The 18,308-nt window shown below is 34.7% G+C and overlaps 1 protein-coding gene across 4 annotated transcripts in view; it reads right to left on the reverse strand.

The window, feature by feature from the left end:
- Positions 1–18,308, reverse strand: part of siz (schizo) — a 150,782-nt gene that overhangs the window by 46,230 nt on the left and 86,244 nt on the right. Inside the window, exon 1 of one of the 4 annotated variants that reach the window (XM_053762690.2) lies at positions 11,598–11,848. The exons of the other annotated variants lie outside the window; for them this stretch is intronic. The gene's annotated coding sequence lies outside the window, so the exon portion shown is untranslated. Of the gene's footprint in view, positions 1–11,597; positions 11,849–18,308 lie in introns of those variants that run through there. 4 annotated transcript variants of the gene reach the window in all.

Below are 18,308 nucleotides of genomic sequence, written 5' to 3' on the forward strand. Positions count from 1 at the left end.
TTGGTAAGCATACATTAATCATCGCGATATATCGTTCTCCTTCATTTCAAAATATTTCCATATTCTTGAACTCCTTAAACTCACTTATTGCTAAATACTCTAACTTTTTAAACATAATTCTTGTAGGAGATATCAATATTAACATAGCCGATGATAATGATGATGATCATAGTCCTGACTATCTTGATTTGCTTGCCTCTCATGAAATGCTACCAGCTCATAAATTTCCCACTCGACTTCATCGCTGCATTGACCATCTAATAGTCAGGACTAAGATGCCTGCACTCTCGTGGGTCCTTGATACTAAGATAACTGACCACTCTCCCATTTTGTTGGCTTTATCCACTAAGCGTACTCATACCATCATTCCCAAAACTAAGTTAATTATAGATCATTCGGCTGTTGCTAAAGATATCAATGATTTGGATCTTTCTCCTGCTCTCAACTCTAGTGACCCTAACTTCGTTGCCTCTTTCCTGACCAAATCTCTATCTGACTGCATTCGAAATAACTCTAGATGTATTACTATATCTCGGCGAAAACGCACTATTAAGCCCTGGATAACTCCAGGACTCCTACGCTGTATGCGTAATAGAGATGCACTACACAGAAAAGTAAAGCGAAATCCTAACAACGAAATTTTACTTTTAATATATAAAAGATACCGCAATTTCTTAGTTAACTTAATAAAGAAACTTAAAAGAGAATTTGACAAACAAGAGCTAACAAAAGCTGGTAAGAACCCGAAAAAAATTTGGGAATCGATTAGGAACATCACCAATACACATAAAACTACCTCGGGATCCGAAGAACTTCTTACTCTCAAATCTACACCTCTTGACTCAGTCAATCATGTAAATTCATATTTTTCCAGACTTGGTGAAACTTTGGCCAGTAACATTTCTAATAATCGACCCCCCTCCAGACCTCAAAGGATCAACCCATCCAGATCACAATCCTTTGTTATACAACTCACTGACGATGATGAGATTATGAGACAAATAGATTCGCTTAAATTTGACGCAGCTGCAGGCTGGGACAATATCTCACCATCAATAATAAAAACTCATAAATCAAAGCTTACTCCTGTTTTAGTACACTTGTGTAATCTCTGTATTGAACAAGGAGTGTTCCCTAATGTCTTCAAAATTGCCGTAGTCCTCCCAATTCACAAGTCTGGCAGTAAGAATTTGGTTGAAAATTATCGCCCGATTTCTATTTTACCCATTTTGTCCAAAATTCTTGAACGCCTACTTAATAAACGCCTTATACAGTACCTTGAACAAAATGACCTTCTATCACACCAACAATTCGGATTTCGCGCCAAACGTTCTACTGCCCAGGCGGTCGATGCTCTCACTGACTCGGTTTCCAACGCTCTTGACAGTAAACTGAAATGTCTCACGGTCTTTCTCGATCTCGCGAAAGCTTTTGACACAGTTTCTATTCCAAAGCTACTCTCGAAACTTGAGACCTTAGGGATAAGGGGTACCCAACTTAAACTCTTCCGAAGCTACCTCAGTGATCGTTCCCAACGTGTCAAACTAGGCTCATATACCAGCAATGACCAGAGGGTGTCCTTCGGTGTACCACAAGGTAGCATATTAGGCCCAAGCTTGTTTCTAATATATATTAATGAGTTATGCAATCTCGACCTTGAAGATGGTAGTATCCTTTGTTATGCGGATGATACAGCTCTAACTTTTGTTGGTAAATCGTGGCCGAAAGTATACCAATCTGCTCAGAAAGGGCTAGATCGAGTCAATGAGTGGCTAAAATATAACATGCTAACATTGAATGTTGCTAAAACATCTTACCTGTGCTACAGAATTATAAATGTAAACCTGCCCAATACCAATACACTTAAATTAGTCTGGCATAGCCAATCATCGCCCTCTTGTGAGTCTGGTACTTGCGTCTGTCCAACCCTGAATGTAGCCACTACTGTTAAGTATTTAGGCGTCACAGTAGACTGTAAATTGACTTTTGAACAACATATTTCTATTTTGTCATCTCGAGTTCGTAAATTGATTTATGTTTTTAAACAATTACGTTCCGTGGCAGATTTTAAAATTCTAAAAATGACATATCTGGCCCTTTGTCAATCAGTCGTCACTTATTGTATCACAGCCTGGGGAGGTACAACGGCCAATCATCTCATTTCTCTCGAAAGGGCTCAAAGGGCTATTCTTAAAGTTGGTGCCTTCAAACCATATCGCTATCCGACCTCTGAAATTTACAAATTGTGGCAAGTTCTCACTGTTAGGCAGCTTTTTATTCTATATACTATTTTACGGTTTCATTCAGTAATAACGTACACGCCTGCTATCCTGCAAAGACGTAGGCTGAGTCTTCCTATTCCAAAATATAACACAATCTTCGCTCATAGATTCTTTGGATTTTTAGGTCCGTTCTTGTATAGAAACCTTAATACTAGGCTCTCAATAGTAAGTCTTAACAAATTCTCATGTAAAGGGACTGTATCCAGTTGGCTGATGCAACGCAATTATGATCAGACAGAAGAACTACTACACCCTATCGTCTAATTGCACAATATTTTCTTATTCTAGTGTCTGTCATCATGGTTACTGTTATTGCTATTGCTCATATAACTTTGTTTCTAACATAAATGTATTTCATCATACTCTGAGTTGTTTTTGTGGGATCACCTAATCTAGTTTAAATACTTTACTACTTTAAATTAAAGTTGTTAGGCTTAAGTGGTTTAGAACTTTGAACTATTTAAATGTATTAAGATTTGAACTTTGAACTATTTTGTTGATTTACTGCATGATTTTAGCTCCCGTACTTAGTAGTAATTATTCACTGATCCCAAGATTACCCTAATCGTAGGGCTAAGTACGGAAGTAATCGTATATATCGTTTAATATCTAAAAACTCTTAATTTGCAGAATTGTAATAATATTACCTTAAGTTACTCACCTAGTTACCGTTTATTGTGTCATACCGGGCGGGGGACCTGGTGACCTGCAATACAGGTTCTTTTGACACCTAGTGTAGGCACCAGATCTCCACAACGATTATTGTCCACAGGTATATTTTCTAGATATAATAAGTACTACTACACATTTATACTTAAGGCCATTTTGTTGTGGAGTAAATAAACGTATTTTTATTTTTTATTTTATTTATTATACCTACGTAGTGTACGTACATAATCCGAGACTCTGTCCGAACCACGTTGCCACCAAGATTTTTCCACCAGTAATGGACAATGCTAAAATTCTACATAGCAAGATATAAACAAATATATTTTATAAAGTTATATTTGAAGAAGACATTGAAACCTTGAGCAACGAAACTTTCGACACGCACTCCTAACTTGGACGATTTCTACAAATCACTTGTTTAATATTTACTATGTTTTGTACCAACATCTACCCACACCCTCGTAAGGTCCGAAGGTGTTTTTGTAACCGGCCTTGCCTTTACTTTTACAGTGTACATGTCTTTTTGACGACAGGACAAGGTAACGTTATTATTATGTGGGAAACATACTTCTACCTGTCTATTCCTTGAAATTTTTGGGCGAAAACTAAGATCTTAATGATAAATTGTAATTACCTGTAACTTTTAAAATAACCTAGTTTAGAGTACAAAAGTCTTATGTCTCCCAAACACTAAAATAAAACAACGTTGAAAATCGCTGAAAACAAACAATGAAACAATACACTTTCACCTATTCTCAAATCTGAGCGAATGTTCAAAAATCAAAACTAGATCCAATTTTCGAACACTCGCAATCGGTCTATGAAAGTGAAAGCGCCATCTGTGATCATTGTGACGTAACGTGACAAATTGGTCATTGTCCTCGGTTTATTTCGACACCGGTCATTGGTACATCTGAAGGACCCTTTGTTGTGCTGTTTAGTATAACACTCAATACCTGTGATGTAAACCATTTTGTCTCTTTATATTACTTCGATTATTTGTTGCAATTGAAAATTGTAATTTCATCACAATAGTGAATTAAATTAATAAGTCCACTGCGTCGGTACTCTAGTTTGTTATCGTAATGTAACTTAAATAAATTTTACGAAATATATTTATTACAATGTCTCAATGATACCTTTTACCTATACCGTCAATTTCCATTGAATATAATAATTTTTAACTGTTTTTTGTTTTAACATTCGTGACATAAAAATATGTCATGTGATTAAATGAACATGTAGGATTAAGTTTTCTTTTAACATCACATTGTAAATAATATAAACACATGTTTCTGCGAATAAATTAACTTTGTTTTTGACTTAATATGTACAGGGTTGGTCCAAAATACTCAAAGATGATTCAAAGAAGCTAATAACAGATAAATGATGGATTACCCAAAATCTTCAAAAAGATGAAAGATTATCGGATTAGCAACTTGGTTTGGCAACATGTTGCCAACATGTAGCACAGAATGATATATTATTGTGTGAAAGTCTAGTAATTGTGCATGTCTAGCTTGTCAAGTCAAGTTAGCTTATGTTTAGACTCATGTGATATTTACAATACATAACTGTCAAAATTTCGATTGAATTGATGCTATTTTCAAATTTAACTCACGAATCCGGTGAGGTGAAATGTCACTTTGAATTTAAATAATTCCAACAATATCATAGCGCTCGAAATATAATTAATAAATGTAAAATATTACAAAAATAATACCCAGTAACGTCTTGTTTTAATTGCAAATTAACTTTGCATAAATAAATAATTCTGAATATAAAATAAGTGATATTGAGATTGCAAATGCCACACATCACACATTATGAAAACTAATTATTATGCCAAGAATAATTTTAAATTTAAATATGCATAAATATTATTATATCGTAACTTTCTGTGTATTTATTTTGTTGTAATTGTCGTTCTTTTAGATTAATTTTCCAGCAGTTCGTAGTTTAGTACATTTCCACAAATATTTTTCTTGTCAGAGGGCTTTTATATCAATGGTCTTTTTATAGTTAAAATAATGCAGTTATATCATAAAAGTGATGACACAATTTCGCATTTACGATATTATGTATTCTAGGTCACTGGGCCTGTTACATTAGCCCATTTGATAAAATTTAAAATGACGTAGAAAAGATTTTGGTTTTAATTTTGAAACCTACATTATTTGCACACGTGTATAATATTTGAGTTATTCAGAGTTCCGGGTTCGACTCCCACGAGACGAGATGTGAATGTTATTATTAAAATAGCTAGTTTCAGTCTGCTCGTTACGTCAATGCCAATGAATGGACAAATATGAAAATCACTTTATCACTTCTGCTGCACGTTTTATTTTCATTTTGCGTCAATAGTGCAGTCAATTTACAAAATGTATTTTGCCAATTTTGTAACAGTATACCAATTTTGTATAAACAAAAATTCAAAGTAATGGTCATTTGAGTAACGGTGCATGAAAATAAAATTTTTCATTTTAATTTGCCATTCCCTGAGATTCAACATTAGAAAAATAATTAGTAAAATACCATTACACAAAACCTTGAATAATTCTCCATTATTCCAGCAGTCTACCGTGTATCTAATCAAATATGCATATTGTGGAGTTCCGATTTCGGCGTCGCACGATAAATAAACGAGTGTAAATTTCGCAATTTGTATTCGTATGATGATCCGAGCGCTTCTGTTAGGTCAGGGTGGGGTTTCATTGGCAAAGGAGGCGCGGAAGTCGAAGCGGTCTGACCTAGTCACAACATGGGCTGTACTTAAGTCTGCAATTTAGTTGATGATTTATCAGCTAGCGTGTGAAATGGAGGAAGCAAATAGTAAACCGAATTCCAATATTGCAAAAGTAGTGTTTGCAAGTATTAAATAAGAACGCTACTTTTAAATAAGAAGAAGCGAGCACTCTTTGTTTTGTGAGTTGACAGGCAGCTTCAAATAATAGTTTCGAGAAAATTACCACATAGATAAACATGCCATGTATGTTAACGACAATTAAAAATAATAGTAGAAGAGGTCTTAGAAATTCTAAAGACAAATTTTTACATGGTTAAATTTCATAAAATTTATATCTTAGGAAAAATAAAGTTAAAAATCGCGAATCGCATCCCGCTTCGCTCATCAATGTATGTAGTCACTTCTTTGAACTGTCTCGAAATTTACGTACTGACTTGCCGGTCGCAATGTGAATAATAAAACGCGTGTGTGAAAGTACTGTTTTATTTACTCTAGTTTGTGCTCCAGAGGTTTATTAATTTTTTTATTCTATCAAACTTTATTTATCAAAATGGTACAAATGGCGGACTTAATGCTAAAGGGTATAAGTAGGTAGTTTTTCCCGATGGTTGACTGCAATAGAATGATGCTATATCACAATGCTAATGCTATATCACATTCAGAATAAACGATATTTGATTTGATTGCAGTCAACCATCGAAAAAGCTAACCACTTTCTATATCTATCTATCGTATTACAGAGCGAATAACTAACTTGATTAAACTGTGGGTAGTTCGTAATCTTAAAGACCTTTTCTTAAAGTTGTCATGTGACAAGACACCAGAGCAGTCTTTGAAAAGCTATAAGACAAAGACTGAATGGAAATGAGACTAATTCATACTTCGATCGATAGTGAAGTAAGACAACATTTTAGTACATTGCAGCAATACATATCACGCAATCGTCACGGCAATCTGAGACACTAGTATAACCTTCATCTGATGAGATTAAGTTGAAGATGTAATTTTGGATCACGTAACTAATGTCAACATCTTGTTGTCTTTCGATTAGGCGCAAGAGGTAAAGGTAACAAAAAATCATATATGACGAAAAGGTTTGAGGAAGTAATGGGGGATAACAAATATTGTCATAAAGCCTACGAGTAGAATATATCATGGTATAAAACATTCAATTTTAACGTAATAAACATAGATATTATTATCGTTACCTTTACATATATCCCACGCAATGTTCGATCTGTGACATTTCGCAATAATACAAGGTGATTTGTAGACCCCAGCCTTTCCAAAACATACACAGTTTTATTGAAATACTAAATAAATATTCGAGTTTCAGCAGTAAAGCTATAAGATGATTCAAATTGCATGTAAATGAATATTTTAGTTAGCTGGTCCATGATTCAACCATAAGTCACATTGGAAGCAAAAAACTAGATCGGTGGCCGCAAAATCTTCCATGCTTCGGTGGACACCGTTCCGTGCTTTGGGCTTATCTACTATTGCTAGACGACGTCGTTCTTATACATTTGAAAACTTAACTACTGGCCATTGACACAAAAAAAATAATATTAAAAATATATCTGATAATTTAAATTCTTTCGCAAAAAGAATAACCACTGGTGTGCACAAATCTTTATCTCCAAGGTAAAGGTTCTTTCCTCACAGTTTCCCCTCAAAACAAACATTACGTTTTTCTTCGCCCACGAGCTGTGGGCGACTGTCTCGCGATAACAGAAGGCCTGACAGGTGTTTTAACCAAAAGGCATAGTGCTGGCTGTTTCTACATTTACCGTGTAATATTCAGTATAGTTATTTTTCAAAACAAAGGTAAGACAATATTTAAGCAATTAATTTTCAACAAACGAGAACTAAAAAACGTTTCTTTTTATTGGTTTTATAAACTCAGATGAATTGATGTCTAAATTAGTTGATCTAAATAATTTATCATGAAAAAAAATGTGAATTATTGTTAGTGTTAATGCGTTTTAGACTAAAATAACAAAATAATCTACATTCAGACAACGTTTCTTTTCCATGTGTAATGAGCCTTACGTAATTCTAGAATAGCCTCTTTTATTTTAATTATGATAGCAGTCCCTTTATCCAGTAAATTCTTGTTCTTTTTCAGCGTAGGTAATCCGTCTATTTTATATTTTAATTCAAATTTCTGTAATGAATTAGAGTGCTCTGTCGCTGAAATAATCTTCTGGGCATTCTGCGATACAAATTTGAGTGAACAAACCTTTTTGTGATGAAGTTTTGTAATTAATCTAATTTTGATGACAAATTAGAGAAATTGCTTAATTTACAGTTCTTTTATATTCAATTCTTCATGTTATTAAACAGAATAGGGCTGCCAATAATGTCTAGCTTAACGAACGTCAAACATCAAGCCATTTCAATCGACGAGAGTCTAAATCCCAAATTTAGAATGCTATATTGGACAGGGTGAAAAAAAAATAAGTAACGACTCGTATACATTTCAAAATGGCGGGAAATCCGGAAAAGCCGACCTGATGTTAAAGTCCAAACTTTTTAGGGTTGGCGATTTTTTTTATAGAGATATCACATGAAGGTAGATATTGCTCAACGGAAATGAGGTGTTAGATATATTTTCTCGCAGGGACAATTACACTGCTTTACCAAGAGATGTGAGTGGTAACACGAAAGTTAAATATTTACCAAGCAATAAACCTTTATTTGGAAAGTGAATGAACCCGAGGTCTACATTTCACGCTCATCTCGTATATATCTATATTGTCAGCAGCGTCAAAATCCATGGCAAAAGACCTCCTGGCCGCCCTCGACGAAAGTGGTTTGATGACATAAAGGATGGGACCGGACTTAGATACAACCAACTGAAAAAAACGGCCCACAGCCGCGAGGGTTTCCGTATGCTGACCTTCAAACTTCAATTCGAAGAAGACACCCCATGATGATGATCAGCAGCGGCATTTAAAGAGATTTTTTTTTGTTCTTTTCAAATAGTAGCAACCCTAGTCACTAGTTAATCGCGGGCTGCAGAGGGATTCACTAGAAAACTACTGCTTTAGGTAGCACGGAAAACATAAATCTTTGGATTATGTAAACAAAGGAACTACAAAGGAAAGCAATTTACGGATAAAATTAGGACAACATTTAAGATAGGACAACTATTCTGAATGCTGCAGATTTCTGTAGTTGAACATTTCAACTTATTTTTCTTAGTACTTTAACACAAATAATCATATGTTTAATATTTTTATTGAATAACTAGTTCGGCAAAGTTTTGGCTCAAATGTTATCAATACATACGAAACTACTCCGACTACAAGTTCAAGAGTAAAAGTTGATGAATTAAGCTTAAATAAAGTTTCGGAGAAAGTTACTCTTAACGTTGCATATGTCAGTGATTCGCAAAAGGGCAACGACAGTTACATAATGCGTAATGGACTTAATGGTGCAGATAAATTGTTAAAATTAAATTTACGTAATAGAAGTACAAAGACCAACCGGACTTCAGCTCATCGATGGTATTACAAATCCGTTGAAAGCTTACAAACAAACAGACTTGGAAGGCAACTTTGTTTTTTATAATATTTTAGTGATGATACTGTTACAGATTATAAACTAAATCATAGTTATAATGACGCACAATCATATTTCGGTCATGATCGTGTGATGAACGATTACCAACATGTGCCAGGAGTTGTTTGAAGTGATGATACGTAGGTGGTTGATGGAAAAGAGGAAAACCAACAAGAAACAGATTTTGTTTCAAAACTTACGTTCATAATAAATCTTGAAATACACAAAAATAGTAGTTCTTGTTAATACTGACTTGAAAAAACTTAAAAACCTAAAATTTATAAATGCGAAAGTATAATTGTACGGACTAGTACGAAGAAGGATGCGCATCAAACTCCGGGACAAAACTTATTTTCTATATTTAAAATTAGACAACGAATATACTTTTGTCGAACTGATAACAATGGGAAAAGATATTGTCGCAGTTATTAGTTATGCCTAAATCTCCAATTCCGTCTGAGAAAACTTGTTAAAATTTGAAACTTGTTGAAAGCGAATTTGCAGAAAACACAAACGGAAGCAAAAGTGGTTATGGCATTAAAAAAATTTGAATAGACGCGTAAAACTGAAATAACTCTCATGGAGCGAGACGAAGAATCTTTTATTAAGACTGTCTGGAAATAAACCAAAAAGCGTTCTTCCGTCTCCAATGACACTGATATTTTTTTACGTTTCCGCCCGTCATAGTTTCACTGAGATTTACAATAGACATTTTGAATAGCAGCAAAAAAAACTTAAGCTTAACGCTAAACAAGTGGAAGATAATGAGGAATCTGAACATGTAAATATTGTTTATAAAAATACACACAGCAACAAAAGACATTATTGACTAATAACAAACTTAATTAGCGGCAACATACTCATTAAAAAAAAAACTGCAACAAAGGTAATTAAGTTTCGAGAATTCATTAAATGTAATGATACGACATTCTTATTATCCATACTTGTACTTTAGACGTGTAAAATATTGATAAGCGTTTAAGTAACAGAAAACAAAGTTTCGCAAAATTTATCAGACTTGATGCATAATTTATTTACAATTAGCATTATGGAACCGAAAATTAGTATGAAGATGTCAGGGGGAGTTTCACTGAGAGAATAGAAATTCACAAGACGCTTTCTTTTAAAATTTTAAACGATTCAAAGACAGTCAGGGAAACGGCTAAAGCGAATCTTAATACAATAGAGTGATTCGAGTTTTGCGAAAACAAAACATGCTTTGTTTGACCAGGTGTTCTTGATAAATTGGAGGATTTCACACGGCTGAATTACAGCCAGGCATCATGAAACAAAGTTAACGATAAGAGATCTATGTAACATGTGATTTATGTAACCCAATTGTGCATACTTGCAACAATTTTAACAATGGATAGGGCGAAAATTATTTCTAGTTTCCACATCAATACTTGAAACATGTCATAAGTACTTAGTTACTACTAATGAAGGCGAATAAGAAAATATTGGAATATTGAATGCGAAATTTGTTAAGAGCTCTAATAATCTAAATGAATTAATCTAAGGAAATAGAACTTTACATCATTCATTATCACATTGCAAACAATTCTTATTTCCAACAATTTCCAATGCAATGTTGTAATTTGCAACACAATTATTTCGCACTCGTTAACGAACTTAGTTATGGATTAAATCAATTTCGACGGAATCGTCCTCTTTTGTCATTCCGAGAAAGGTTCGTTAGTGTCAGGTATGCTGTGTGACCCAATTTAGGATTTATCGTGTCAAACGACTATGAACCTATCGCAAGTTTTCATATTTCGATGATTTCAGAGATAAACCGTGAGAACAAAGATAAAGTTAGTGACAGTTTAAATCTTCGATAAATCACGATTTGTGTCAATATTTACTCGAAGCGTGTAACCAAATTGTTTAGTACAATTTTCCTTCTAAATTTATTCGTTATTATAATAAGTTAGTTAAGAACAACATTAACAGATACAATAGCACAGACACTATTGACCGGAGTCTCTCTATTGTTTCAGTCTAGTCTTTTCCGTATGTTCAGGTCTGTCTACACTGTCATTTCGACATCGAGTTTCAAGGTGATTTAGTATATTGCCATTACAGCTTCCTACTCAAAAGGTGTTTGAATGCAGTCTTCATTAATCATGAGTCATTTAACGTTACGCCTTTATCTTAAGATAAGACATATTAATCAAATATTTGCAGAATAACACATTTGGTATATTTGTGACGTAACACGTATTGTCTTAACCAAATATTTACATATATGAAGATTTTAGACTGTACCGATATTCTAGAACGACCTTCCACTGATGGAGAATAATTACAAGATAATTAGGAATAATGCAAACCAATATAAAAACGAGTCAATGCGCGTGACGATCGCCGACGAGGGAAAAAACACTAGAGATCCTCAAGTTTTTGCAACACTAACACTGTTAACCTTGGGTAAGTCCAAGTATTTTATCACATAATATTTGTTTTAACACTGGCACTTTGATGGATGACGTAAATACTATCGACTCGTCAGTTTATTCAATAAAGTGAAACACGGTTGAAACGCGTGCGGCCTCTGTGGCTCGCCGTCGGCGACTGGTTATGCGCACGCGCATACAGCGCATTCGACCGCTTCAGGAAAAGCGACCCTCCTGTATGACTTCAATATCAACAATCAAACAGCTGTTTCCAATGAATCTCACAGAAACTGAATCTAGCGCTGCTTTTGCTTCAAACACAGGTGAAATGCTTTCTATAAGATTGGTCAGTTTTTTTCCTTGATCGACAACAGATCCGGTGAGATATCGCCAATGTCACTTCGCCAATCAAGCGAAGTGCTAACATTGATTAAGATCTTATACTAATCATTAAAAAATTAAGACTTCAATGACTTATGAATGGAGTCGAGGTAAATTAAAGGTCTAACATGTTGTGAAATACGCGCCGCGGTCTTAACATCAAATGTGGTGTAGAGCTTAGATTTTGACAAGTATTAATGCGGATATCATGTTCATCCATTTGTCTTCCGTTTTGGCCATCTGTTGTTCCTGAAATCGATATGCGAAACCCGTCAACGGGATTACCCTACGTCACATCTGTTATATGCCTTTTTGTAAAAATCATGGCTAAGTAACTTATGATTATGACGATTAAGTTGTTGCTTTAGACAATAATTCTGTTAGCACTTTATATATGTGGTACTTCGACTTATAATGCAAAAGTAACAGCCCAAATCAACAGAAAAATAAAGCCCATTTATATCTTAATAGCCATTGTTATTGTATTAATCCCACTTATGACTTACTTACTGTCATAAGTGGGATTTTTTACCATTTATAAAATAAATACACCATATTACCCATTTCACTCAAATCTGTAACTTCAACTACAATAACGTACAGTAAAACTACATGTCCGGACCATCTGTCGTGTTGTGTGTCGTGCGTCAGATACAACAAACAATATGGCGTGGCAACAATAGGAGACACAAGGTGATTTACTTTTACGAAGGTCAATGCCATCGTGATGCCTCATTTTATTAGTGTTTCTGACACCTTACGTCAAGCGGAGTAAATGAAAAACAATACAAGGCATTTTTTTTGTAAGGGATTAAGGGTACGCAGGTCAAGTATTTAAAGAAGAGATTAAATAGCAGATGGAACTAAAATACTGCCATAACCCTTGAATTCTATAAATTTTTCGCTACATTAGGACAGAATAACAAACAACGCTGGCTGAGATCCTTGCACAGAATAAATGCGCCGTTGCTAGTAATTTTTCTAATTTGTGTGCTTGTATTTTCTTATGCATTAAAATTAATTCAAACAACGCTATAAGTCCGCCTTTGCGCTCATTTATATTTGAATACCTATTTAATGATTCTTCTGTAAATGGTGCAATAACCCAAATAAATAAAGAGTCATCTAGCTATGTACTTATGGTAACTCGATATACCCCGCCAGGATCATGCTAAGCCCTTATCTAAACAATATAATCACGTTAGAGATGAACACGAAACTCTAATGATTAGTGAAATCTCATGAACAGACATTATTTAACACCGGAGTGCACAGGTCGCTAGAACTATAGATATGCACGATAGTATGATGGTGACATACAGGCATTGCATCACGTATTTATCTCTTATGGAATATACTAAGCTAACAACCGTGAATCCCAAATTCCATGCTTAGCTGAATGGCAAGTTGGAATTATAAATAGTCACAGGTTGCTAAACCCACGAGAAGAATCCATAGTCTATAATCATTTCCCTAGGCGAGCAAAGGAGGAGAATAAGCTGGATTTATTTCGCACCCAAAACATGTAAGCAAATGTGTGTGATTTGCAGCCAGTCACTGTAATGGACAGGAGGTACGGCCAATAGATCAACAAGTGAACGTTTGTTGGACAAGGACGTTGCAGAACCGGTTCAAGTATCGAGATCACTGGCACAAACGACATATAGTGTACAGAAAAAAAACTTTGTGAACCTGGTGTGTGTTTGAGTGTGACCATGTAACAGTAAAATTTCTCTATCTTGCACCTTGTTCAAATGTCCTATAGGTAAGCAATGCATGAAGTGTACCTATAGTATCATGAAATGTATTTTTGAGTGCAATATACTTTGCACTATATTTCATGCATTGAGAATTCGCTGCTATTATAGATAATCGATTTTGAATACAAAATAATACGAATTAGCAACTTTTGATGTACATTGTCATTGTGGACCATGTGGAATGATTAGAGGTGACTGAAATAACGAATACGATGTTTGGTCAACCAACAGACCGGAGATTTAATTGTTACAAGTTAAGTTCTATATATTAGATATTTTGTGCAGTCGCCTATTTGATTTTAATATATTTTTAGAAACACATTGACTAATAATTGCGATACGGTATATACCAGAAAGTAGGTATTTTGTATCAATTTTATCCAACAACATGTTGAATTGATTTTTTTTTTGGAGATATTAAGTAATTCGTTGAATTGTAATAGAAAGAAAACGTTAATAAGTCTAATATATTTAATGACACAAATAATTGTGCTGTAGAAGATTGATCTAGAGAGCTTTTTGAGTGGGAAGAAAGTAAAGAATAATATTTTGTGGCTAGCATCAATCCACGATCCAGTCTCAGTTAACGTGAATATTAAATGAGCAAAGAACCACTCTATGCGAGTAGAACTACCGTTCAGCGGTGGGATCAGGTAATTGTTGGAGTAGGTCGACCGCACTCGGTCGGCCTTGGAAGGCCGCCGACTGCTTCACCTCACCGGACTCGTAGCGTCAACAACTGAGTTAAGACTTGTTCGAAAAAATAAAATGTAGGTATGTGATCTGTCCTTTTTTATTTGTTGGTGGCCAGTATATTAAATATCATCTCGTCTTCACTATTAACATTTTACAAGTATAGCCGTTCCGTAGTATCATCAATCGATTTTATTTTTTTATTCGTGCATATGCACGAAGTGTAGTGGCCAGTTGTTTATCATCTAAATGCCTCTTCACGTTTGATATCAATATAGACTCAGCGGGTCTTTATTTTGTGTGTGTTAGTGGCCAGTTCCTCAGTGTGGTTCTAGTGAAAGGCGACTTAGTTAATTTAGAGCAGTAAAATTTTAGGACCATGGAGACAAAAAAGAAGAAAAATGTCAACCCAAAGATTAGTTTTAAATAATAGACAATAAATAGGATCTCGCAACTCTGTAATGTAACCTATAACTATAGTTAAATAGTGGACTTCTGCCCTCGCAAGCGTGAAACTTCATTACTTGTGTGTTACAAGCAGGAATACATGAAAAGTAACCTGTACATTTGTTAACGTTGTTGACGGTACACCTCTGTGATAAAAGACCGACAGACAGAGAACTCAACTAGTTACCATAGCATTGCAGTTTGTAGTGAGTAAATTGCTAGTAAAATGCAATGAATTTAGCTTGAAGAGCTGTTGGAAAAGAGATTTACTGCCCGTCTTTTTGTTGGGAACTTTACCTGTTGCAGACGATACAGTACGCAAAACAAAAAGAAAATGTTTCCCTTAACTCCGTTTAGATGGAAGTTAATAATTTAAATCACGTTATTAATATTTAAAACGATTCAGTTTGAAGGGATTTTAATTAATAAGCATAAGTCTAAGCACATTTTGACCGCACAAATATTTCTTATCTAAAGGTTTTTGTCATAAATAACTGTTAAAAGTAAATGAGTTAATTGATAACACTGGTGTCAGATTTTATTCACGTCGCCTAAAGGCATATGACATGACTTGGACGACTACCTACCGCGTCTTGTGAACCACACCACCGCATATTTGTGAAACATGTGATCGAATTCTGGATGGAAAGTCCGTGTTTCGATAGAAATTCTTTGAGGTTGTTAAAGACTGAACTTTAAACTGTAATTAATATTTATCAACTAACCCTGTGTATATAATTACTAATGGCTTTATTCACGCGATGTTGAAGTTAATTCATCTAACATACACGTACCAATTATTAAATGCGAATTACAATTACAGTGCGTACGAAAATAAACACGCACTTGTGAAATTGTACAATAAATTGTTACAACATCGCCTTTGCAACAGTTAATGCTAGACGCTAATAAGTATTGATGGCGATTGCAAACATGTGTGATCTGTGTTTATTTATACTTAAAATGTTGAGTGTTGCTGGTGTAAGATCAGATCTATGGCCTCAATATGAGGATAGGAGAATCTATATTTAATTGGATGTTTGACTGGAACAATCCGGAAATCACTGGTACTTTCTATCTTGAAATTCCTATATACGAAAATTATTCCTGAAAGCCTTCTATAAAAATAATTTAATCGGACTTGATGGCATTGCATAAAACAAAAGCCATAATCTATTAGATTTTTTAAGTAGCTATCAGGTCCTAATGCCCCCCCCCCCCTTTTTTTCCAACCACTTCTATTCCTCGCCATTTCTTGGCAAACTTATAGAGCGCTTATTTCCTGCACAATGCGGCTTAATTACATTAGATTTAATGTAACGAAAGCTTTTCAATTTAGATTTATACGGGTCTAGGGGGCTACTATGTAACACAAAACACGTACCACGTCAATGCGTCCACCACATTTTCTCTTTTTTTTTACACGAGAAAAAAGAGACAGCATGTGGACGTTAGTAACGTGCAATGTGTTTGTATATATTTCGTGGTAGGTCTTCTAGTCGCCTGAAATAAATGAATTTTATTTATTTTCTTATATAAATCGCGAAAGCAATCAATGTATGATTTACTGTACACTTGGCACAGCCAAGCGCAGCTGCATGTACTCAATGGCCATCATGACATGACAGCTACGTCGACCATTACCATAGGAATCTCGGCCAACGCACATTCTTGGGTTCGGTTCCGCGTTCGATACTTTCGTTAGACTTATTTTTTATCTGCACCATTTTACATTGTAATTTTGAAACTTCATATCAATGGATATTATTTATCTTTCTATTTTTCTAGAAGGTTTACTGGTTAAGAATAATAGAATAGTGAGCTCGTTCCTCCCTGTATCATCAATTTGATGCGACTACTTGTCACACTAGATGTCGGTAGGTAAAAGTCATGTCAAATGCCTTCAGGCGGCTTGAATAAAATCTGACACCAGTGTTGCCAACACTCGATAAGAAAGTATAATTGAATCCTTAAAAATGATTATTTTTAAAAATAATGATCATCATAATATAGTTCCTACAGTCCATCGCAACAGTGATATTTAGACAGAACTTTTGTACCTAAAAAGGAACTAATCCTATGAATCGTTTGTGTATTAAAAGAATACTTCTTCGAGTATGTTATTACTTGTTAGTATTAATTTGTTTTGTTGTAATTTTTTATTCAAGGCGCCTTACGACCATCATTATTTTGTTCAATTCTCTGCCCATAGAGAATGAAACCTACATTTCCTGTTGTTGAGAGTCTAACAACAATTTCGTCACAGCAGTTTGTCTTCGGGTTTCGTCACAGTTTTCGCAAACAATACGCACACGTAACGATCTGTTTGACGCTTGCTTCACTTGTCCTATGGCAAGTGTCAACTGTGAAATCTTATTAATTTACAATCACGTTGAGTTCATAATTTGGAATTGAAATTTCAGTGTCGATTAAATTATAATATAGACAACCTTGGGTTATGACAGAATGTTCTTACCGTCGTAAATTAAAAAAAGTAAAATAATAAAATTTAAATCAATTTGGTGCGAAAAAATTACAGTAGATACTAACATTAATTAGATAGGTAAAAAAAGCTAATCCAGGACCTCAGCAATATCTCATTCGCATTACAACCACACTTTTATATTATCGTCTACTAAGAGGGACCCAATAACACCATACATATATCAACGATGGTTCCGTATACACATCACGTTCGTTCAGTTAACACTGCTACTTGTATAATGTGGGTTAAAAGATCGTTACCGTTGTTTTTTTTTCCAACTAACCTCCCGAATTACCAATAGGGAAAACTTTTACAAAGTTTGGGTAATATCCATTGTGCTCCCTGTTCTAACGAACTTTCAAAAAAATGTTTTATAGTATGGGGGCATGCGAGTAGCCAGATGGCAAGCAAACACCGCAACCTATGGTCACCATAATTTATTTAAAACGATTTTTATGCGGGTTTTTAGGAGATAGCGTGATTCCTGAGGAAGATTTAGTTGTGTAATTTATTATGGTTTTACCCGAACGAAGCCAGTACAGGCCGCCTGTTACCTACAATTATAAGGTTAAACTCTATGGAATAAAATAAATCAAGCAATACAATAACATTGCAAAGTAAAGCACCAGATCTAGTTTCTGTGACGCAACAACGGACAGGTTTTATTACATAATTTAATATCCAACTCGTTGAGATCAATACGTTATGTAATTGAGAACAAATGGTATAAGACCTAGTTAGCTAATTGTTGAGAACACAGTTGATACTGTTTTGAAGTGAATCAACAATACAGTTTGGTCATGGGAATGCTGTTGTTGCCTATCTGCCGTAAAAGCTTTTTATTTCAATTTTAGTTCAATTCGTGAAATTTCTTTTTTGTTA

Source organism: Plodia interpunctella, chromosome 23 (genome assembly GCF_027563975.2).
Source record: "Plodia interpunctella isolate USDA-ARS_2022_Savannah chromosome 23, ilPloInte3.2, whole genome shotgun sequence".
In the NCBI taxonomy this organism is placed as follows: Eukaryota; Metazoa; Arthropoda; class Insecta; order Lepidoptera; family Pyralidae; genus Plodia; species Plodia interpunctella.